This window comes from Camelus dromedarius, chromosome 22 (assembly GCF_036321535.1).
Source record: "Camelus dromedarius isolate mCamDro1 chromosome 22, mCamDro1.pat, whole genome shotgun sequence".
NCBI lineage: Eukaryota > Metazoa > Chordata > Mammalia > Artiodactyla > Camelidae > Camelus > Camelus dromedarius.
The window spans coordinates 8,093,856-8,118,385 of NC_087457.1; the positions used below are offsets into that span (position 1 = coordinate 8,093,856).

At 40.7% G+C, this 24,530-nt stretch overlaps 1 non-coding gene across 1 annotated transcript; it reads right to left on the reverse strand.

Moving 5' to 3' along the window:
- Positions 1 to 23,696: 23,696 nt before the first annotated feature.
- On the reverse strand, positions 23,697 to 23,769 carry TRNAA-UGC (transfer RNA alanine (anticodon UGC)). Its single transcript has one exon. It is a non-coding gene; the product is annotated as a tRNA-Ala (tRNA).
- Positions 23,770 to 24,530: the final 761 nt, after the last annotated feature.

Here is a 24,530-nt window from a genome sequence, read left to right on the forward strand (position 1 = left end):
GCTGCTTTCACTTAGAATGACGATCTCTAGCTCCATCCATGTTGCTGCAAATGGTTTTATTTTGTCCTTTTCATGGTAGAGTAGTATTCCAGTGTATAAATATATCACAACTTCTTTATCCAGTCATCTGTTGCTACATTTAGCTTGCCTCCATATCTCACCTATTGTATACAGTGGTGCTATGAATACTGGGGTGCAGGTATCTTTTCACATTGGAGTTCCTTCCAGTTGTATACCCAGAAGTGAGATTACTGGGTCATAGGATAAGTCTACTTTTAGTTTTTTGAGGGATTTCCATGTTTTCTATAATGACTACACCAAACTGTTTTCCCACCAGCAGTATAAGAGGGTTCCCTTCCCTCAACAGCCTCTCTAGCATTTATCATTCATAAACTTCTGAGTGATGGCCATTCTGACTGGTGTGAGCTGATACCTCATTGTAGTTTTGATTTGCATTTCTCTGTTTATTAGTGATAATGAGCATTTTTTCATGTGTCTATTGGCCACTTGTGTCTTCATTGGAGAAATGCTGGTTTAGGTCTTCTGCCTATTTTTGGATTAAGTTGTTTGTTTTTTTGTTACTAAATTGTATGAGCTGTTTATATATTCTGAAAATTAAGCCTTGTTAGTCTTATCATTTGCAAATATTTTCTCCCATTCGTAGGTTGTTGTTTTACTTATGGTTGCCTTTGCCGTGAAGAAAATTATGAGTTTAACTGCGTCCCATTTGTTTACTTTTTTCTCTTATTTCCATTGCCTGGGTAGATTGCACTAGGAGAACATTGCTAAGATTTGTGTCAGATAATGTTTTGCCTATGTTTTCTTTTAGGAGATTTATCATGTCTTGTCCATCTGCATCTTAAGCCTGTACTCTAGATCTGTGCTTCAGTTTTGAATTCTGAGCTTCTTAGAGAACACCTACTCTTAGCTCATATGTCACATTCAACATGTCTAAAGCTGATTTCATAATCTTTTTTCTTGCAGCGTCTCCACTTATTCAGTGGGATAGTCATTCTTCCGATCTTGAATAACCAAAGGCTTGGAATGGTCTTTGATTTATCTTTCTTTCATCACCCTCCACATTTTGTCAGCTTCTGGAACTGTATGTTTTTGATTTCAAGTGTCTATTCTGATTGCTGAGGCTCTGATGAAGAGCTTTCATCCCTGATACATGAATTTTTCCTTCTGTTGAATTCTTGGATATTCTCTCCCCACCCTTTCAGTCAACCTACAATTTTGACACTCCAACATCTAGAGTCAAGTCAAAGACTTACCACAACCAGATCTCAGCCAGGTAGTCTCGACCCTCCATCACTTTGGCCTTACCTTATGTGTTCCAATCATTATGTGACCTAGCCTTCTAGGGTAACCTGTGCCTTATTAAAAACCAGGAGTCACCAGGCTTTTCCTATCCAGTCCTCAGTTAAAACAGCTTAGAATTGCCCTGAGAACTAGTTGGAGCCCCATCCCCTTCACAGAGTCTTCCCTACTTACTCCAAATACTTCTAGCTCCTCTTTGTATTCCTGCACTGTTCATGATCGGTAGCCTGTAATCTAAGGTTTGAGTACTGACTTGGTACCTTTCCCGGGTGGTTTCCAATGTGTCTCCTCACTTAGCTGGTAACTGGAGAAGACTCCCTTGTTCAGCCTCCTTTATACCCTCACCCTGCTTAGCATCGGGCAATAGCAGGCATCCAGGCAGTGCTAACCTACTTTATTTATTTGCAGGGGTGGTGTTGTGGAGTATAGCTAATAACTATTAATTCAGTGTTGCAATTAAAAAAGAAAGCCAAGAAAATCCATAAAACTTTATCTCCATGTTCAGTTTAGCGCTTTACCTCAACAGGTTTCTTAACTCTGTGTTTACGTTCACATAGTGTTCAGTGCTTGTACCGTTCCCTGAGGCAAGCAGGTGAGATATCATTATGTTTGACTTTCACGTTACATTTCATATTGGATATATTTGTGGAATGACAAAACCTTCTTTTATAAGTAAGCAGCCGGAAGCCCAGAGAGACTAACAGCCTAACCCAGGGTCGCCTGGTTAGTGTTGGGCACAGGCCAGGACTGCGGTTCACATCTTCCAGCTGCTCCTCTTCCAGTGCCTTTTCATTCCAGTGCTGGGAAATGTAGCCCCAACAGCCAAACGGCCAAGTCACATTGCTGCCCCTTTACCTGCCAGTGATGGCAGTGCTACAAAAAATGGCAAAGGAAAGGTCAGAAATAGGAGTGATAAAAGACATGGAAGTGCTGGAAATGGATCCTCAACCTCCTCCTCCCTAGTTGAGCGCCTCACAAGTGTCCCACTCTGACAGTGCTGTTCATTGTTTACAACATAGTCTTTAAAATCAGACTGATAGTTTATAGGACATGCCTTTATACTGGTCCCTTTCCTGCTAGTAGTCACCGTCATGGGCAGAAAGTGCCTGACTGTGCTCTGTTTGTCACGTAGGTGGGAGGGAAAGTGGGAGAGCGAGCGGGTTGAACAGAAGCCGAGCTTCTTACAGCTCTGTTGTTCTAGGACCAGAGCAGTTCCACTCTTGCTTTCATCACCTCTCCACCTCCGAGTCCCAGACACCCACTCCTGCCTGCTTCCCCACATGCCACGTCCTGGGGGAGGACAGGGTGGTTGTCAATGCCCTCTCCGCCCTCCACTCTGGGAGGTGAAGGAGTCTGCTTTTACTTTTGAGCTGTTTTGGTAATTGGGCTTTTCCAGCTTTTCTAGACATCTCCTATCCAGCTCTGAGAAATTGGAGATGTAACTTAACAATACATGGACTATACTAATGTATTCAGTGGCATTAATGTGATGTTGTCTGTAAGTTGTTCTGTGACTGGATAGGAGGTTTTTTGTCTCACAGGATGCTTCATATCCAATTCTAAAGGCCAACAGGATGCAGGTGTAATTCAACTTCTTACATGTCTGTAAGGCAGAAATGAACATTATTTGGTAATATGACCATATGTTCATAGATGACAGTTAGTCCGCCGGCTCTGTATCTAATAAAAGTTTAAATTCCAAACGCTTGAAGAAACCTTTGGAAGTAATGAACCCCCCGTTGCTGTAAATATCCAGGCAGAGGCTGCCTGACCAGCTCTCTAACTGTAGCAGGGTGTGTTTACCACTGGGCAGTTGGAGCAGGCAACTTCTAACATTCTTTCAGATTTGAATGTGGCATTTTCAGGACGGATAGTTGATAAGAATGTATTACAAAAAGCTTAACAAGAAAGAGTCCAAGACATCTCAAACCCATTGCCAGGGTTTTCTCTGCCAGAAACCATCCTGAGCCTGCCATCCGTGAGCCAGGTCACAAAGCCCAGTCACATGAGAATGAACCCACTTTGCCCCTCCTATCTGATTTGGCATCGGGCTCAGCCCTTTTCCACATGATATGGTCCACGCCCAGGTCTCTGACGATGGAGCTGGTCTCACAGCAGCCCTGTGAGCGCTGGTCCAGCCCTAGGGGTTCCTGCATGAAGTTTCCCAGGTCTCCAGGCAGTTCTCAGAGCTGAGTCCACCCTAGGCTAAGCCCACAGAGCTCATCTCAGCTCCAGACTGAGCCGGAAGCCTCAGAGGGAACTCAGAGCTGAGGAAAGCCACAGGTTTTACCCAGCACTGCCGAATCCGCAGTGCGCCAGCTGAGGGAAGTATCAGCAATGGCAAGACACACCTGAGCCGCCACCTCATTGTTCCGCCTCATCCCTAAGCCCTCTGTGTCTGCCTGTCTGTGTCTGTCTCCCTTTCAGGACCAACCTGGCACCACTTCGTGCCCTGCCTCCTTTCTTCTAATCTTGCCTCCCTGGCCTGTTCCGTCTACTCCAGATTAACTGAGAAACATTGAAGAGTTTTTAAAACCTAGGAACAACAGACGTGCTAGATACAAAGAATACAGGGCAGTGCCTTCCTCAGTCACATCCCTCCTGCCCTCTCCCATTCCCACAATGAGTTTTATAAATATTTTGTCAGAGAGACATTGCACTCCCAGTTGTTATCATTATCAGCCATTTTCTTATTATCTGTGGTTTACGATGCATTTGCCCCAGGGACGTTCCCGAGATAAGGCAGGAGCAGATGACTGAGCCAGTTGTTGATGTCCACTTGTGTCAAGCCTGTTAAGCATGATCTTTGGGGGGATTTGTTGAATGTGCCAGCCTGTCCAATGGGTGGTGATGATCCCCTGCATCTGCTCCGGAGTCGGCCTCGTCCCCTCCTTTGCTCTGTTCTCATTTATCTCTCTTCAGCAGGTGAACCAGTGATCTGTACTTCTATGATACGTAAAATACTTCTTATTTCACGGTAGAATTTGGGGGCTGCTATGAAAACGCATATGTTTTAAGTGTGAATTGAGTCAGAGTTTTAAACTTAAAGCCCCCTTGATTTAGAAGCAGAAATTAATATGATGGAGGGAGGGTATAGCTCAGTGTTAGATTGCATGCCTAGCATGCATGAGGTCCTGGGTTCAATCTTCAATGCCTCCATCTAAAAAACAAGTAAATAAACCTAATTATGCCCCCCAAAAGAACAAAGAAAAAGAAATTAACATGAGGATGAAGCTACAGAGCTATTATGTGTGTCTTCTGAAACTACCTTCTGTCTTTCTGCAGGAAATTCTGCACAGAGAAGGTCAGAATCTACTTTGATTGTCTGGGCTATTACACTCAGATGCTCCTCCTGACAGCAGTCGTGGGGGTGACTCGCTTTCTGTATGGGTATTTTAATCAAAATAACTGTACCTGGAGGTAACTTCTCTTTATTCCTTGTTACCGTGCTTACTTAACTTAGAATGACATTTTCCAGGAGCATCCATGTTGCTACAAATGGCCCTATATTGTCAGTTTTTATAGCCGAGTAGTATTCCACTGTATAACTATACCACTTCTTTAGCCAGTCATCCGTTGATGGACATTTAGGCTGTCTCCATGTCTTGGCTATTGTACATAGTGCTGCTATGAACATTGGGGTGCAGGTGTCATCCTGAAGTAGGGTTCCTTCAGGATATATGCCCAGGAGTGGGATTCCTGGGTCACATGGCAAGTCTATTCCTAGTCTTTTGAGGAAACTCAATACTGTTTTCCACAGTGGCTGCACCAAGCTGCATTCCCACCAGAAGTGTAGGAGGTTCCCCTTTCTCCACAGCCTCTCTAGCATTTATCATTTGTGGATATTTGAATGATGGCCATTCTGACTGGTTTGAAGTGATACCTTGTAGTTTTGATTTGCATTTCTCTGATAATTAGTGATATTGAGCATTTTTTCATGTGCCCATTGATCATTTGTATGTCTTCCTTGGAGAATTGCTTGTTTACATCTTCTGCCCATTTTTGGATTGGGTTATTTGGTTGTTTCTTATTAAGTCATATGAGCTGCTTATATATTCTGGAGACCAAGCCTTTGTCAGTTTCATTTGCAAAAATGTTCCCTCATTCTGTAGGTTCTCTTTTTGTTTTACTTAAGGTGTCCTTTGCTGTGCAGAAGCTTGTAAGTTTCATTAGGTCCCATTTGTTTATTCTTCCTTTTATTTCTATTGCTTGGGTTGACTCCCCTAGGGGAACATTTCTGAGATGTATGTCAGATATTTTGCCTGTATTTTCTTCTAGGAGGTTTATTGTATCTTGTCTTATGTTTATCTTGCTGAAGAGAGTGTCTTTATTCCATTGTATATTCTTGCCTCCTTTGTCAAAGACTAGTTGAACTAAAGTTTGTGGGTTCATTTTTGGGCTCTCTGTTCTGTTCCATTGTTCTATATGTTTGGTTTTGTACCAATACCATGCTGTCTTGATGACTGTAACTCTACAGAATTGTCTGAAGTTTGGGTGAGTTGTTCCTCCAGCCTCTTTCTTTTTTCTTCAGAAATGCCCTGGAAATTCTATGTCTTTGATCGTTCCATATAAGTTTTATTGTGATTTGTTCTAGTTCTATGAAATATGTCCGGGGTAATTTGATAGGGATTGCATTAAATCTGTAGATTGCCTTGGACATTGTGACCATTTTAACAATATTGATTCTTGCAATCCAAGAGCATGGGATACCTTTCCATTTTTTAAAGTCTTCTTTAATTTCCTTCACCAATGGTTTATAGTTTTCTGTGTATAATTCTCTCACCTATGTGGTTAGATTTATTCCTAGATATTTTATTACTTTGGGTGCTATTTTAAAGGGGATTGTTTCTTTACTTTCTTTTTCTGTTGATTCATCGTTAGTGTAAAGAAATGCAACTGATTTTTGAACATTAATCTTGTAACCTGCTACCTTGTTAAATTCTTCGATCATCTCTAGTAGTTTTTGTGTGGACCTTTAAGGGTTTTCTATATATAGTATCATGTCATCTGCATATAGTGACACTTTTACCTCTACTTTTCCAATTTAGACCCCTTTTACTTCTCTTACTTGCCTGATTGCTGTGGCCTGGACTTCCAAGTCTATGTTGAATAGGAGTGGTGATAGTGGTCATCGTTGTCTTGTCCCAGATTTTAGTGAGAAGCTTTTGAGTTTTTCACCGTTGAGTGCTATGCTGGCTGTAGGTTTGTCATATACAGCTTTTATGATGTTGAGATATGTTCCCTCAATACCCACTTGGGTGAGAATTTTTATCATAAATGGGTGTTGAATTTTATCAAAAGCTTTTCTGCATCTACTGAGATGATCATGTGGTTTTTGTCCTTTCTCTTGTTGATGTGAAGTATGACGTTGATTGATTTGCATATGTTGAACCACCCTTGTGTCCCTGAGATGAACCCCATTTGAGTATGATGTATAACCTTTTTTATGTGCTGTTGGATTCTATTTGCTAGTATTTTGGTAAGGACTTTTTGCATCTGTGTTCATCAGTGATATTGGTCTGTAATTCTCTTTTTTGGTGGTGCCTTTGCCTGGTTTTAGTATCAGGGTGATGGTGGTTTCATAGAATGAGTTTGGGAATATTCCTTCTTTTCAATCTTCTGGAAGAGCTTGAGAAGGACTGGTATGAGTTCTTCTTTGTATGTGTTGTAGAATTCCCCGGTGAAGCTGTCCAGTCCTGGACTTTTATTTGTAGGGAGGTTTTTTATTGTTAATTCAATTTCATTCCTAGTGATCGGTTTATTGAAGTGGTCAGTGTCTTCTTGATTCAGTCTTGGTGGACTGTATGTTTCCAGAAACTTGTCCATCTCCTCTAGGTTATCCATTTTGTTTCCATGTAGTTTTTCATGATATTCTCATATGATATTCTAGATTTCTATGTTATTTGTTGTAATTTCTCCATTTTCCTTTCTTATTTTGCAAATTTGGGCTCTCTCTTTTTTCTTCTTTGTGAGTTTGGCCAGAGGTTTGTCGATTTTATTTACTCTTTCAAAAAACTAGCTTTTGGTTTGATTGATTATTTTCTTTATTTTTTTATCTCTATGTTATATATTTCCTCCATGATCTTTATTATTTCCTTCCTTCTGCTGACTTTTGGGTGTTTTTGCTCTTCTGTTTCTAGTTCTTGTAGCTGGTGGGTTAGATTGTTTATTTGATATTGTTCTTCTTTTTTTGAGGAAGGCCTGTATCGCCCTAAACTTTCCTCTTAGCACTGCTTTTGCTGTGTCCCATAAGTTTTGTGTGGTTGTGTTTTCATTTTCATTTGTCTCAAGGTATTCTTTAATTTCAACTTTGATTTCATCATTGACTCATTGGTTTTTTAATAGCATGGTGTTTAATCTCTATGCTATCCTTTTTTTCTTCTTTCTTTCTCTGAAGTTGATTTCTAGTTTCAAGGGCATTGTTGTCAGTAAAGATGCTTGAGATAATTTCTATATTCTTAAAATTGTTGAGGCTTCTTTTGTGACCAAGTACATGATCAATCCTTGAAAATTTTCCATATGGACTTGAAAAGAATGTATATCCTATTTTGGGGGGTTGTAATGCTCTGAAATTATCCACTGAATCTAATTTTTCTATTGTATCATTTAATTTCTCTGTTGCCTTCTTTATTTTCTGTCTGGAAGATCTGTCTAGCAATGTTAATGTGGTGTTAAAATTTCTGACAATGATTGTATTCCCAATAATTTCCCCCTTTATCTCTGTTAGTAGTTGTTTTATGTACTTAGGTGCTCATGTTGGGTGCATATATATTAATGATTGTAATATCATCATCTTGTATTGCTCCTTTAATCATTATAAAATATCTTTATTTATCTTTCTTTATGGCCCTTGTTTTAAAGTCTATTTTGTCTGAAATAAGTACTGCTACACCTGCTTTTTTGGTGTTTCCATTTGCATGGAATATCCTTTTCCGTCCATTCACTCTCAATCTATATGTGTCCTTCTCCCTAAAGTGTGTCTCTTGTATGCAGTGTATTGAAGGTTCTTGCTTTATTATCCAGTCTGCCACTCTGTCTTTTGACTGGAGCATTTAGTCCATTAACATTTACAATAATTAATGATAGATGAGTGTTTATTGCTATTTTGAACTTATTTTTGCAGTTGATTTGGTATTTCTTCTTTGTTCCTTTCTTCTTCCTTTTGAGTATGGTATTTTTCCTTTGTATTACCTTGGATTGTATTTAGTTTTTGTGACTCACTTGTAAGTTTTTGGCTTGTAGTTACACTTTTTTGTAAGTCTGTTAACCAATTACTGTAACTGTGTGTACTAAACAGATAGTAATATAATCTCAAACCCATCCTACCAAGAACAAAAAATTTAATAAAAAAGAAGAAAGAAAAAAATGCTCTATATTTTCTTGCTTCCCTCTCCCACTCAATAATTTAGATATCTTCTTTTACAAGTTCATGTTTATTCTATTTGTAATTCATGGCAGTTATCACCTTTCCAGTTATGAGTTCTCATTTCTGTAGCATCCTGCATCTTTTCTATTTAGAGTAGACCTTTCAGTATTTCTTTTAGCATGGATTTAGTGTTGCTAAAGTCTTTTAGTTTTTGCTTCTCTGTGAAATTCTTTATCTCTCCTTCTATTCTAAAGGATGGCCTTGCTGGAGAAAGTATCCTAGGCTGCATCTTTTTTTTCATTCAGGACTTTGAATATATCTTGCCACTCCCTTCTGGCCTGTAGTGTTTGTGTAGAGAAATCAGCTGAGAGCCTTCTCTTGTAACTCACTCTTTGTTTTTCTCTTGCTGCCTTTAGGATCATTTCTTTATCCTTCAGTCTGGCCATCTTGATTATGATATGTCTTGGTGTGGGTCTCTTTGGGCTCTTCCTGTTTGGGAACCTCTGAGCCTCCTGTACTTGGGTGTCTGATTCCTTCTTAAGGTTTGGGAAGTTTTCAGTCATGATTTCTTTAAATACCTTTTCCATCCCCTTTGTTCTTTCTTCCCTTTCTGGAAACCCTATAATGCATAGATTGGCATGCTTTATATTATCCCATAGGTTCCTTATATTGTTTTCTTTGTTTTTTATTTGTTTTTCTCTCAGCTGTTCTGATTGGGTGCTTTCTGTTGTCCTGCCTTCTAGGTCACTTATTCGTTCCTCTGCATTATCTAGCCTGCTTTGTACAGCCTTTAGGTCAGATCTCATTTCAGCCAATGAATTTACCAATTCTACTTGGCTCTTCTTCATAGCTTCTATTTTGTTTTTGACATATTTTATGTCTCTAAACACTATCTCTTTTAGTTCCTTCAGTAATTTGATCACTTCTTTTTTGAAATCTTAATCTAGTAGGCCATCAATGCCTATTTTATTGATCATTCTTTCAGGGGATTTCTCTTGCTCTTTCAATTGGGAGTACTTCCTCTGCTTCTTCATACTGCTCATATCTCTCTGGCACTGTGGCTTAAGGAGTATCAGTTATCTATTGTAGTCCTTAAAGGAGTTTATTTATTTATCTATCTAAAGCCTATGTGGGAATAACACATAAAAAAGAGAGAGAGAGAATTTTAAAAGTATGGTGGAAAAGAAGGTTTGAAAACAGTGTATAATCAATAATAGAAGAGCAATTTGAAGCAGAATAGGAATCGAGTTGAGATGTCTTTTAAAAACCTTAATAAAAAGAAGAAAAAAGATCAAAACACAATATTTGAAACCTGTGAATAATCAATAACAGATCAAAACCAAGAGAATTAAAAATGAAATGAGAAGTGTAAATATATAGAACGGTTTAAAAAGTAAAGATTAAAAAGGTAATAGAAAATAAAACATATAAAAAGATTTAAAAAACAAAGATGTGTTCTCCTAGAGACTGTGTGCTCTTAATGGTTTTATTGAGAGGTCTTTGTGTCTTCGCCCTGTTTCATGAATTCAGCTTGCTCTGCTGGCCCCCTTGCCTGTGCTGCTCACAGTGTCTGTCGGCAAGAAGATCACGCCCCTCCAACACTGGGTCAGGTGCTGCTCTCCCTTGCAGTGGGAGGGTGGGTCTCTCCCCCTCCAGATGCCGCAGTCAGTGCTGTGCCAGTTGCTCCATAAGTGGGCTCAGCTTCAAGAATAACAGCTTTATGGAGATATAATTCACATACCATAAAATGCAGCCTTTGAAAGTGTGCATTAGGGTTTTAAGTACATTTCAGTGTTGTGTAGCCATCACCCCCAAAAGGAACCAGTACCCTTTAGTAAGTTACTCCCTAACCTTCCTTTCCCTTAGCCCCCAGCAGCCATCACTCTACTTTCTGCCTCTACGGATTTGCCTGTTCTGGGCATTTCATATAAGTAGAACCATACAGTATGCTTCCTTTTTTGATTGTCATCTTTCATTTACTGTGACGTTGTCAAGCTCATCAATGGTGTAGGAAATATCAGTACCCAAATTCCTTTTTGTGTTCAAATAATATGCCATTGTTATAAATACACCACATTGCTTATCCATCCATCAGTTGATGATGAATAATTCTGCTGTAAATGCTCATGGACAAGTTTTTGTGTGAACACATATTTTCAGTTCTCTTGAGGATATATCAAAAAATGGAATTGCTGGGATGTATTCTACTTTTAACATTTTGAGGAATTGCTAAAGTAGTTTTTAAAGTGACTGCACCACTTTATATTTCCAGTAGTAATGTATGAGGAGTCCAGTTTCTCCACATCCTCATCAACAGTTTGTATTACCGGGTTTATAGATACATATTTATGTATCATATATCATATATATTTGTCATCCTAGTTGGTATGAAGTGGCATGTCATTGTGCTTTTGATTTCTGTTTCCCTAATGCCTACTGATGTTGAACATCTTTTTATGTGCTTATTTCCCATTTGTATGTCTTCTCTGGAGAAATATCTATTCAAATTCTTTGACCATTTTAATTGTATTTGTCTTTGTATTGTCACGTTTTAAGTCTCCTTTGTCTATTCTGGGTAAAAGTCCCTTATCAGGGAAAATATTGGAAATATTTTCACCCATCCTGTGGATTGTCTTCTTACTTTCTTGATGAAGTCCTTAGAAGCACAGAAGTTTTTAATTTTACTGAAGTCCACTTTAATTGATTTTTTTTCTTTTGTTGTTTGTGCTTTTCGTGTCATGTCTTAGAAGTATTTGTAATCCAAAGTCCTGAAGATTTTCTCATTGTTCATTTTCTAAAAGTTTTATAGTTTCAGGTCTGTGATTTATCTTGAGTTAATTTTCATAAATGGTGTTAAGATAAAAGTTCAGTTTTCTTTCTTTCCAGGTGTATGTTCAGGTGTCCCAGCATCATTACTGTAAAGATTACATTTTCCCCATTGGATTGTCATGGAACCTTTGTCAAAAATTAACTGGCTATGCATAAGAGTTTGTTTATGGACTCTCAGTTCTTTTCTCTCAGTCTATTTGTCTGTCCATTATGCAAGTACCACACTGTATGGATTATACTTTTGTTAGTGAGTTTTGAATTTGGAAACTTCAAAACTTTGTTCTTTTTCAAGATTGTTTTGACTATTCTGGGTATCTTGCATTTCCATATTAGTTTTAGGATCAGCTTGTTCATTTCTGCCAAAAAGCCAGAGTTGCATTGAATCTATAGGTCATTTTGAGGACAATTGCCATCCTAACAATAATAAGGCTTCTGATGCATGAACACAGAAGAGCTTTCCATTTATTTTAGGTCATTTTTAACTTCTATCATTAGTATTTAAGTTTTCAATATACAAGTTTCAGACATTTTTCTCAGTATTCCACATATTTTTCTTAATGTTCCTAAGTATTTTATTCTTTTTGATGCTATTGTAAATGAAAATGTTTCCTTCATTTTATTTTTAGATTATTCACTGCTAATGTATAGAAATATAATTACTTTATTATATATTGATTTGTGTCTTACAATTTTGGTCAGACTGGGTTATTAATTCTAATAGCTTTCTCTCTCTCTCTCTCTCTCTCTTTTTTCTTTGTGGATTCCTTGTGATTTCAATATACATTATCATGTCATCTGGAATTGAAATAGTTTTATTTCTTTCTTTCTAATCTAGAGGCTTTATTTTCTTTGTCTGGTTGCTTTGACTAGACCCTCTAGTACAATGTTGATTTTGGGAGGAAATAATTCAGTCTTTTACCATTATGTATGATCTTTGCTCCAGGTTTTTCATAGATGTTCTCTGTCAAGTTGTGGAAGTTCTCTTCTATTCCTAGTTTTTAATCCATTATTCTATTAATATGGCATATTACATGAATTGACTTTTGTATGTTGAACTGCCTTTGCATACCTGGATAAATTCCACTTAATTGTGGTCTATTTTTTATGTTACTGGATTGGATTTGCTTGTATTCTGTTGAGTATTTTTGCATTTATATTCATAAGAGATAGTCTTTAGTTTTCTTGTGATGCCATTGTCTGGTTTTGGTATCAGTGTGATACTAGTCTCATTGAATGAATTGGGAAGTGTGCCCACCTCTTTATTTTTAGATGAGTTTGTGAAACATTGTTTTTTGTTTGTTTGTTTTTGTTTTTGTTTTTTCTTTAAGTAGTTGATGGAATTCACCAGTAAAGCCATACGGGCCTAGCATTTCCTTGTGGGAATACTTTGGGTTACTATTTCAGTCACTACTTATTGTAGGATTATTTGAGTTTTCTATTTCTCCTTGAATTAGCTTCAGTCATTTATGTCCTTCTAGGGATTTATCCATTTCACCTAGATTATCTCATTTATTGGCTATATAATTATTCACAGTATTCCCTTATATTCCTTGTTATTTTTGTAAGGGCAGTATTGACATCCTTCCTTTCATTTCTCATTTTAGTAATTTGAATCTTCTCTCTTTTTTTCTTGAGTACTAGCTAAAACTTTGTCAATTTTGTTGATCTTTTCAAAGAACCAACTTTTCTTTTTGTTGATTATTCTCTGTTGTTCATCTATTCTCTATTCCAGTTATTTCTGCCTTTAGTATTTTGATTAGAATGTTTAATTCATTTACACTAATGTAACTTCTTATCAGATTGAAGTTACATCTGCTATCTGCTTTCTATATGTCTTTTATTTTTCCCTTTCCTCTATTACTACACATTTTTGTACAAAGTAGGCATTTTCAAGTGTGCCATTTTAATTTCTTCTTTATTTTATCTTTTTTTCTCCTCCTCCTCATCCTCTTCCTCCTCCTCCTTCTCCTCCATTGCCCTGGAGATTATAATTAACATCTTGTTTTAAAGCAATCTAGTTCACATGAATGACAACTTAATTTCAATAGTACACAAAACTTTGCTTTGGTACCAATCTTTTCCCTCCCCCTCCTCATGCTGTCACTGTAATACAAATTACACCTTTATGGATTTATAAGTGCATCTACACTGTTTCATAAATATTGTTTTATGCAGTTGTCTTTTACATCAAATAGAAGAAAACACTTACATGTAATACTCTATTTATACTGTTTTATTTTTTTACTCATGTAGTTACCTCTACTAGTGCTCTTTATTTTTCAGGTGAGTGTCCTTTCATTTACACCTGCTGGACTATCCTTAGTATTTCTTGTAGGGCAGGCCTGCTAGCAATGGATTCTTTCAGATTTTGTTTTTGTAGGAGTGTCTTAATTTCTCCTTTAATTTTTTTGAAGAATCATTTTACTGGCTATAAAATACTTGGTGACAGCCTTTTCCTTTTATAACTTTGACGATACCATCCCGCTGCCTTCTGGTCTCCATTGTTTTTGATGAGAAATCAACTGTCTTACACAGGAGCCTTTGTATATGTTGAGCCGATTTTCTCTTTCTGCTGTCAAGATTCTTTGTTCTTGTCTTTTGACACACTGAGTCTGATGTGCCTATTCTAGATGTCTCTACGTTTATACCACGGGGAGTTTGTTGAGCTGCTGGGATGTACAAATTAATGTTTTCATCACATTTGGGAAGTTTTCAGCCATTATTTCTTTATATATTTTTTCTACCCCTTTTATTCTCTCCTTCCTTCTGGCACTCCCATTTTGCGTGTATTAGTATTGTTGATGGTGTCCCACCTACCTCTGACACAGTGTTCATTTTTTTCCATTCCTTTTTCTTTCTGTTCCACAGACTGGATAATCTCAGTATTTTTAAGTTAACTGACTTTTTCTTCAACAAGTTCATACCTACAGAGAAACCTCTTACTGAATTTTTCATTTCAGTTATTATATTTGTATCTCTAGAATTTCTAGTTGGCTTTTAATATAAATTTTATCTATTGATATTCTCTTTACTATGAGATGTTCACATAATTTAATCCTTTAGGCATGGTTTCTGTTAGCTCTTTGAACATATGTGTAATTGCTTATTTATGTCTTTGTCTAGTAAGTCTGGGCTTCCTCAGGGAGTTTCTATTGACTACATTTTACCCTCTGTTATGGCCAAACTTTTCTGTTTCTTTGTACATCTTGTAATTTTCTGTTGAAAACTGGACATTTAAAATATTACAATGTGGCAGATCTGAAAGCCAGATTTTCCTCATCTCCAGGGTTTATCATTGCTTCCATTGTCATTGCTGCTGCAGCTATTTATTTAGTTACTTTTCTGAAAAAATTCTGTAAAGTCTGTATTCTTTATCATGCATGGCCATGAGATCAGTATGTGTGCAGAAAGCCTAGTTGTCTTCACTGTAATAATGATTGGACAGTGATTTCTTTCAATGCCTGGAGCCAGTCGTTTGAGCTGTTGCCAGGTGGCTGTGTGTCTGCGTGCTGAGGGATGCCCTCAGCACTGGCAAGCAGTCTACAGCTCTTCCATAGCCTTTAGTTCTTGCTTATGCAGAACCTCAAGTTCAGCCAGAGTTGAAGGTTTAAGATTTTCTCAGATCTTTCCTTGCCATGTGCCACACGTGTATGGCCTTCTACAATTTTCAGAATTTTTTGGAGCTTTTTAACCCTACCTCCACCCCCAGAACGTCTCATTACTCAATTTTGTCTTCTAAGTTTCCTAGTCAGCATCTAGTTAGCCTCTACTGGTACCACTGCCTCAGGCAGTTGTAATGTTAAATACTCACTGCTGATTGTTTTCCACAAACATTCTGGGGACAGGATGTTTGCACAGAATGGGTTTGAGATAGGTCAAATAGTGACAGCTCTCTGGGGACAGATTTTTTGGGTAACTTCAAATCACTTCTGCCCCTACTTTGATTGTGAGACTGTTGCTTTTAAAGGCCACAGTTTAGGTGAGGATACGGGGATGGGAGTAGATCAAGTTACAATGCCACAAACCTCACTATCTTTATGGAGATTTAGCTGTTGTTTTTTTTTTTTTTCTCAAATAAACCCTCCCCGGATTGCTGGAAGCCTTTGTTTAATTTCTAGAGTTCTGCAGAGGTTAATTTTGACAAATTTTGCCATTGTCATTGCTTCATAGAGTAGTAAGTTTTCCAAGATTTTTACTCAGATATTCTTGAAGTGTATCCCATTTGCATTTTTTTAACTAAGTTACTTGCAAGACTAACTAATTCTACAGCTCCAGCCCCATTCACATAAAAGTCCATTTGCCTGTCTTCTCCTACAGTGAGCAGTGTGCAACTTGTTGTCAGTTTGTTGTTTTTCTTATTAAAGTGTAGGAGTTTTTAAAAATATGCTCATGAATAGCCCTTTGTCATTTTTACAGGTTACAAAACTTCCACTAGTCTGTGGCTATTTTTTCCCCCTCACTTTTCGTTGCTTTAATGAAGTTCTCACTTTTAAGGATTTTCAGTATAGCAGTATGTGGATGCTGATCACACAGGTGAGACTTTTAACTACTGTCTAAACCTCAGTCTTTGCTCTGATTCACTGTCTAGAACATCTGAACACATCTACTGAAACCCGTATACCAATGGATGCTGACAGCCCTAATTAAAAAAAATGCTTTTTAAGTAAACAAGAAAATATTAACTTTGACACTGGAAAAGACAAATCTCAAATTTCCTAGCTGATCTTGCTTTCTGTGATCATTAGCTACATCATGATTATAGAGCCAACAGGCATATTGAGCTACTGATTTTATTTCATCAGATTTTAGAATGCAGAACACATTTCAAGCCCACTTATAGCACCATATGTGTATCTTTAAGGAAATGTACATATGATGATGTCTTTATTTTAAGTACCTTATTTTATTTTAAGTACCTACTGCTGTGAACCTCATTAAGGAAATCTTGGAACTGCAGAACTGAAACTTTTAATACCACCATCATCCCGTAGCATATTCTTTTGCACTTAGATGTTGTGTGGCAGAGTATCTTTCTTCTCCCTAGATATGATCAATGTTGAAAGGGAAAAAAAGAACCCTCCTAATATAGCCCAAATCACACACTTATCTGAAAAATGGCCACCATTTTAGTCCACACCAATCCATCTACTCACACTGACTCAGAGTCCTCAACACAGACAATCCACCCCTGAAGTCAGGGTCCTCAGCACACGTTCTATCCCCTCCCCATTCCTTGTTGTTTCTGGCCTACTTTTGTCCAACGCATCCTGCCAGTCTCTTCGCTGCCTGACTGCAGTTTTTAATTTTTACCTTTGTGTTCCAGGCTGTGCCTAGTGATTTCCAGAGAAATGCCAGACACCTGGCTCATCAGGAAGGGCGGGGAGGATTTCAGGAAGCTGTTACCCTAACTCACTTGCTGATCAGTGAGTGGCTGTTGTGAGCATTCCTTCTAGATCTCTGCCATGCCGGCTGCATCCACTTCAGTAAAATAACGTAGCTCCTCCAAACACCTCTGCCTCCATTCATTGGGTTTCTGCTTTCAGTGACACTCAGATGCTGCTGATGGGCAATATATATATGTATATATTTTATATATATATTTTAATTGAAGTATAGTCAGTTAAAATGTGTCAATTTCTGATGTACAGCACAATGTTCCAGTCATTCATATACACATATATATGTATGAATTCCTTTTCATATTCTTTTTCATTAAAGGTTATTACAAGATATTAAATATAGTTCCCTGTGCTATACAGAAGAAATTTTTTTTAGCTATTTTTATATATAGTAGTTAATATTTGCAAATCTCAATCTCTGATGGGCATTTTTAAAGCTACATCTGGAACGCTTGCTGCAGAAGAGTCTGAGAAATATATTTTCAACCTCATAGCCTTTTGGTTAGGAAGTTGGAATAAAGGCTGAGCTGTCTCACCTAACTTGTCTGCCTTTGTGGGTAAAGATTTCTGGAGTTTCAAGGCCCAATGAAATGTCCCAGCCCTTCAGTAGCAAACTCTTAAAGCAACCAAAATGCTCCCATCTACCAGAGCATGACTTGTCCTTAGACACTGCTGGACATAACCACCAACGCTGTCTAAGGCATCGTCTTCATCTGGTGCACACTTTCTTTAGATGTGTAATATCCTGATTAACAGGACAAGCTGGTTTGGATTCCCAAGGTCACAGGCAGCCTTCTGCCTGACTTTGGTGTATATATGTTCATTGAAGAGTCCTCCCTCAGATCAGCTAGAGCTGCCTGGTGTGTGGTTTGCCAGAGAATGTGGGTGCAGTGCTCCCCACCAGAGTCCTACCAGTTGTTTTATTGTAGGAAGAGAGAGAGCAAAAGAGACAGAACAGGAAGTTCTTGTCCAGCCTCAAACACAGTCACCCCCGCCCAGGGCTCTTGCTCTGGGACACACAGCGGTGCAGGTCAGCAGCGACGTGGCCCCGGTGTACTCCAAAACATGGTGTGGTTGTACTGGGCTATCTGTGTTTTTCATGGACCCTGCAAAGTTCTCGGCCTTGTGAAATGGGGAACTAAGGAACTCCCACCCATGCCTGTAGCTCCCAGGGTTTGCACCCTTGCGGGTTTTGAGGATTTGCTGGTAATTCATTCTTTTTCACCAGGTCATTTCTCGGTTACACGGCAGTCCTGTGACTTCCTTATCAGAACTGCTCCTTAAGTTCGGGAAATAGTGAAAGATGCCATTTTACCCTGTAAGTTCATGTTCAGGGAGGAGGAGGAAGACACCACAGATCAGAATTGCTGTTTTGCTTTTTGTTGTTGTTGTTTTCATAAACCGTCTCCTGTTGTCGAATAGACACTGAGCAAATGAATGACTGTCACACCCCCTTTTGAAGGATGAGGAAAATGAAACTCATGGAGAGGAGGCAAATTTCCTGAGGTTCCAAAGACAAAAGGGATGAGCACAGAATAAGATCCCTGCAAATTTCTTGGCTGTCATCAGCCTTTAGGTCAGTGACAGAGTGCCGTGTGTAGTAGTAAAGTTGTAGCGTGCTTTTAGAAGGGTGCAGATGTTCTTGTTTTTGTTGATACAATCACACTGTTTTGTCTGGGACTCTGAAAAAGAGAAATGGGTTAGAAAATGTTGGTTTCACATCCTTGGTCCTTCCTCCCCCTCACAAATATGGACCCTTCCATCTGTAGCAGGAATAACACAGCCCCAGCCTTCCCATCTCATGAGATCAGTACTCATTCATTTCATCCCTGCCCACCTGTAGGCGGTAAAGCACAGCATGATTTTCATGTCCTGCTTCACTGATTCTTGTGAAATTAGGTGTTTGAAGATAGAAAAGCATGAAAGGAAGCTGCTTTTTTTATATATAAAGTGCAGTAATTTTGTTAGCAGAGAAGGAAATTGAGGATTTTCTTCATTGAAAATCAATAGAGATTTCAAGACCATCTGTATTTCTGATGCGTAGATGAAAATGACAATATCTAGAGGGATTACAGAAACACAAGGAAGTTACCAAAAGTGTCTTCAAAGAGCTTTTTTAAGACTGGGCTTGTAACGAGACTGCTAGTTGACAGAGACCCTCTTCTCACCCATAGTCCCTCTCCTTAGTTTGGAAAGGGCCAGCGTTTCCCCTGTGTGCCGTCCTGGTGCTTCAAGTGAGTTGTGGGGCAGGGCGGTGCACATGGTGCTGCCTTCAGTTTGTCCGTCCTATGTAACCCCTGGCAGTTAGAGGGCGAATGTGTTGCAACCTCATGAACCATGCGCCATGCTCTCCGGGGTGTGTGCTCATCTCAGCTCATCCCGGCTTAGGTGATGGCAGAGCAGAGAGTGGTGGCAAGAGGTCAGCCATGAGTAGCTGGGAGCACCTGGAGTCAGCTGGGACCCAAGTGGCTAGGAGTTCCAGGTGGAATTCCCAGGACTTCCCACAGCTCATTCATTCATCTAAGACTTCTCCAGCACCTGTGATGTGGTGGTGCTTCTGTTGTGAACAGAACCAAATCCCTGTCCTCATGAAGGTGACGTTCTTGTGGACGTGAGAAATGATACACACAGAAGCAGATCCAGGTCAGGACACATGAGTGCTGTCTATTTTGGAGTGCACAAGGTGAGATCCTTTGGGAAGGAATGTATGATACAGGGAAATGTGGGGGAGGGGATGGCCATATCCCAGGTCTTATTTGGGTCCCTGGGATGCACCTCGCCAAGTCTGGGTCCTTGGTTTACACAGGAACAAATTCAAGAGAGAGCCACACTTCAGTAAAGGTAGATTTATTCAGAGAGATATATACTCCATAGACAGAGTGGGCTGTATCAGAAGGCAAGAGAAAGGCCATGAGGCTCCAGTCTAATGTAAAAGTAGATACACACTCCACAGACAGAGTGTAGGCTGTCTCCCTCAGCAGAGAGAGCAGCCATGAGGTGTGGGGTTGTTAGTTTTTATGCACTCAGTATCTTCATATGATCATAAGTGGGAGGAATATTCCAACTACTTTGGGGAAGGTGTTGGGATTCCCAGAAATTGGGCCATCACTCACCCTTTGGCCTTTTATGGTCAGTCTTGAACCTGTCCTGGCACCTATGGGAGAGCCATTTAGCCTCCTGACGTACTTTGGTGAGTGTGTATTGAAGCTCAAGGTCTACTGGGAGTTGAATTTTCCACCGTCTTGGTGCTAATGGCTGTGCCATTCTTTTAATGGCTGTGCCCGGCCCCCTTCCCTCCTGTCTCATGAAGGAGCTCTGGACTGATTGCACAATTGCAGAGCATGAGACAGAGTGGAAAGAACTTTATAAGTGGAAGGTGGAAGGCAGTGTTGGCAGTAGAATTCTCAAGTCAATTATAAAGTAAGAGTCTTCTGTTTGCTGGGGGTACCTGGTGTCACATTAGGGAGCTGTGAGCCTTGGGGACATCAGTGAGTGGGTGGCTCACTGTGTATACGGTGTTGCTTCTTAGGTGGCCCGAGGACATTTGGCTTATAGGTGACCCATTCACTCATGCAGGGGTCTCTTTGGGAATTCTCTGCATGTGAGGCTAACGTGGGTCACATGGGGAGCAGGACCGGCCAGTCACAGCTTGGTCCACAGTCACCTAGTGCCCTCAAGGCTTTCATCCCATGGACGTGTCACCTCCCCCTGGATGGGGACAAGAGCACAATTGGCGGGGCAGCTTCTCAGTGGTGGAGGCATTGCTCTCCAGACCCAACACTCAGCAGCATGAACCCCTGGTGTTGGCCACAGTCTTGGCTAGATGAGGCTGTTGGGTAGCTGAGCTCATGAGACGTGGTTTCCATGCTTCCATTCTCACCAAGAGCTCTACTTTTGAAGGTTCTGGTCAGAGAGCCACAAATACTCCAAAGCCCATTAAAAAAGAACTGTCTCTTTCACTCGGGGAAGGGCACACAGAAGGAGAACGGATCATCCCGAGAGCAGGAGAGGCCAAGTCAGTCCTGCCATCAGGGGTCTGACAGACGAGCCAGCTCAGTTCCTCTTACTAGTTGTTTACTTGGAGGATCTGGGGTATTTGGGTGACCTGCAAGTGTCAGGAAATAGTACACGAGGGCTTTGTAGATTTTCTGGTCCGGTGTTAACTCACCCCTTTGTAGCTGTCGTGCAAGGAAACAAAACTTGGTGGACAACAGGCCATGGCCTCTGCTCCCTGGTGGAGCCAGGAGGTTACAATGTTAAGTACAACTGCGGGGGCATCATATCTACGTTGAGAGGCCAGATGGCCTTACATATCTCTCATGCTGGATGTCTAAGTTGCAGAGGGAAACTGGATTCCATCCAGCTCTCCAGCCAAGGAGGAGACCAGAAGTGGCCTCCCCCACCAACTGTGAGCTCTTTGCCTCCACTGACAGCAGCATCTATAGCAAAAAGCTGGGCTGCCACCTGCGTTTCCGTGTAAACATCCGAGCAGCTACAGCAATGGCCTCGTGAGGGTTGGTGTGCCCAAGGAAGCAGTGTGGGACGGAGGGAGGAGTGCCGGGGTCAGACACTGGGAGGGCAGGCAGGCAGTGATGACATCTGTGCAGCGCAGGCGCCATGGAACTGAGCCAAAGGGAGGCGGGTTTTGGAGCAGGGAGCCTGGGCAGTGCCATGTTGTTCGTAAGAAGATCCTGGGCTCTGGATCCAAGAAGTCATTGGCTTGATTCCTGACCCCAACCCTCATCTTGGGCAAATGTTTGAATCTTTCTGTGCCTCTGTTCCCTGGTGTCCCAAATGGGGACAGTAGTAGCAATTACCTCTGAGAGTCAGAAGGGCCTTTATAGATGTCATTTCATTCCGCTCACAGCAGCCCACGAGCACGGTTCTAGGTCCCCCATTTTACACGTGGCAGACGGGTAATCTTTTAATCAGTAATCAGGCAACTAAGAATGGTCAGAACCAGCATTTGAATTTGATCCCTGTGTCCAGATTATTTCTATTCTCACTCAGTATTACTGCAAAACTAGTAAATTCAGAACAAACACTGCTGGGAAGTGGGTGCTTGAAATATGTTTGTCATCATCGCCATTAGGGAGTGTTGTGTTCATGTTCCTCACAGCCCGTCCGAGGCTCCCTGCATCTCTGGCTGCCCCTGGTGGGGTCTGCAGGGCTCTGGGCAGCTTCTCCTTGATCTCTAACCCAAGGCTCTCTGCTCTCTACAGGTTGATTCTCAACACTGACTGCTCAGTAGAGCTAATGTCTAAAAACAAAAAAAGGTGGGAAGGTACGGCTCAGTGGTAGAGCACGTGCTTAGCATGCAAGAGGTCCTGGGTTCAATTCCCAGTACCTCCATTAAAATAAATAAATCTAACTAACGCCCCCCATAAAACAGAAGAAGTAATTAAAAAACAATAAACAGTAAAAAGTCCCCACTCCCGGCTGGGGCACACTATTTTTTCAAGGCTCCCAGATGCTTCCCATGTGCAGGAGGGTGAGGTCTACCCCTCTACACCTCTTCTCGTGAGCTTGTCCACTCACACCCATTAGCCTCTTGAAACAGGAAAACTACTTGGCTCAGCCAAGAACTTTCTCCTGATTTCTAGACTTTTATTTGCCTACTGGACATCTCTCCTGAAGCCCACAAGCACCCAGCCAGAACTGAATCAGTTGTCTCTTCTCATGACTTGCCCCTCTTCCTGCCCTTCTTATTTCAGGGAATGGCACTATAATTTAGTACACTGCCAAAGCCAGAAAGCTAACTGGCATCTTTGACCTCTTCCTGCCCTTCCATCACACCTGTGGCCAATCCTTCCACCGGCTGAAATGTTTTCTTCTCTCTCCTCCTGGCGGGGCCTCAGCAGGCCTTCACATGAACCTGCCAATAGGTCTCCCTGCCTCCATCTTGTCTCTTTCTAGATCACTTTGCATGTCACCTCTACCTTGGAGGCACACAGAGTCCTGTGTGATCTCTCCACCTGCTTGCCTCACCTGCCTCCCACACCCTGTGCTCACTCCTAGACTATTTGCAGTTCCTGGAAGTGACCTGGCTCTCTTTGGCCTCCCTCCTTTGCATGTGCAGCTCCCCAGGGAGAAATGGCCTTAACATTATACATTCACCTGGTCACTTCTAGGGCGTCTGAGAGCTCACCACAATGGTTCCCTCCTTTGGGAGAGCCTTGGCTACAGTTCTGGCTCTCTGCCACGAGCACCCTCTGCTGACTGTTATCCAGGCCCTCTTAACATGCCTCCTCAGCCATCATTTCAAGATGACTCCTGTGCACCTAGGAGCTCCCGGAAGCAGGGACTGTGTCTTTTTTCTCTTTATTCTCAGAGCATGGTAGAGACTCAGCTATAATGGCGGAGGGAACAGTGGTTATTCTGGAATTTCTCTAGAGTTGGGGCCTTGAGGTAACATTCTGGTTGGAAGAAGGGCTTAGGGGAATTACCCTGAAGCCACATTTTCAATTAACATTTCATGTTGTTTTTGTCTACAACTTGAAGTTACGAGTCTTAAAACAGAATGACGATTTCTAAAAAGTACTTTACCGAAGATTGAGGAAAATGGCAGTTTTCCATATTTAAGAATATTATTTTAATTTTGTGTGACTGGGGTGGTGGAAAATAGAAATGCAGGGGCTACTAAAGCATTCTCATCCCCTTCCCCATCCTCAGGTCCTTCTGACAGAAGAGAAAGGGATGTGAGGAGAAGGCTTGGAGGGTGGACCGTGCACTGATTTTAAATTATGACAGTTACTTGTGCTTTTTTTTAACTTTCTTTTTAATGGAGGTATTGGGGCTTGAACCCAGGACCTTGTACATGCAAAGCACGTGCTCTACCACTGAGCTATACCCACCCTTCCCCCCGATATTTGTGTTTTTAGTGGGCATAATGTGCTGGTAGCAGGTACTTTAGCATCAGACACAGTCACCTGCGTCTGACCATCACGTTAATACCTTTCCCCTGAGCTAGAGAGCTAGTCTGTTTTCAAAAGTTCAATAAATTATCTACGTTTTCTTTTTTCTTAAAAAAAGGCATTAACTCATGTTTCTCATTAGTATGGCCTATAAATAAATTCTGATTTTATTAACCATTTACCAAAGTGTTAAGGGTAATAAATATTAAGTACAGATTTCTGAAGCATCAGTCATCACTGAAGATCCACATTCTGCTGTTCTCTCTCTCTGTTAGTCACCTTACTTCTGGAGCTCTGGAAGTGGCACCAGGCAGAACTTGAGTACAAATGGGACACGGTTGAGCAGGAAGAACAAGTCCGGCCAGAAAAGGAGGCGCGGTGTCCCCACGTGGAGATAGATGAGATTACCCAGGAAAAGCGGGTGCTGTTTAGATGCACTTTAGTCTGTTTACTTCTGGGCTTGTCAGCCTTGGCTGCATGTTGGAATCACCAGGGGGCCTTAAAAAATGTTGGTGCCTGTATTCCATCACTGCTAACTCTGATGGTACTTAGTGGCCTGGGGTGCATTCTGGCATAGGGAAGTTTTTAAAGCTCCTCTGGTTATTCTAATGTGCAGCCAAGGTGAAGGAGCACTGCCTGGAATGGTGGACACAGAAGAGAACTGTGGTCCTTCCTTCATAATAACAATAAAAAGGGGGAAAA